This window comes from Amblyomma mixtum, chromosome 2 (genome assembly GCF_055824585.1).
Source record: "Amblyomma mixtum isolate Tamu chromosome 2, ASM5582458v1, whole genome shotgun sequence".
Taxonomy (NCBI): Eukaryota; Metazoa; Arthropoda; class Arachnida; order Ixodida; family Ixodidae; genus Amblyomma; species Amblyomma mixtum.
The window spans coordinates 192,250,869-192,251,438 of NC_143013.1; positions in this window are offsets into that span (position 1 = coordinate 192,250,869).

Genomic DNA, 570 nt, shown 5'->3' on the forward strand with positions numbered 1-570 from the left:
CGTTTTTAATCTGTTGCCATGACGTGAAATCTGCTGCATCCCGGAGGTTTTCAACACTAATCATAGTGGGTATGTAATTAGGAAGAAAATAGAGAATTAAAATGAAAGGAATAGTTGGTAGGTGGCATCTTTTCAGGAACTACCACTACTTGCATGAGCGAGAAAAGAGCGCAGAAAAGTTGACCAAAAATAAATAACAAGCCAGAGGAACGTACAGAATCTATCAGTAAATCCAATGGAAATTACATTAATATCAAGGAACGGACACAGAAGTCCAACACATGCAACACAGCAAAAAATACCCCCTTTTTGGGAGGTTAACGCATATTCATCATCATCAGCATCAGCCCGACTACGCCCATTGTAGGGCAAACGCCTCTCCCATGTCTCTCCATTTAACTCTGTCCTTTGCCATTTGCGGCCCCCTTATCCCCGCAAACTTAATCTCATCCACCCACCTAACGTTCTGTCGCCCCCTGCTACGTTTGCCTTCTTTTAGAATTCACTCCGTTACCCTTATGGACCAGCGGTTACCGTGCCTTCGTATTACTTGCCCTCCCAAGCCCATTT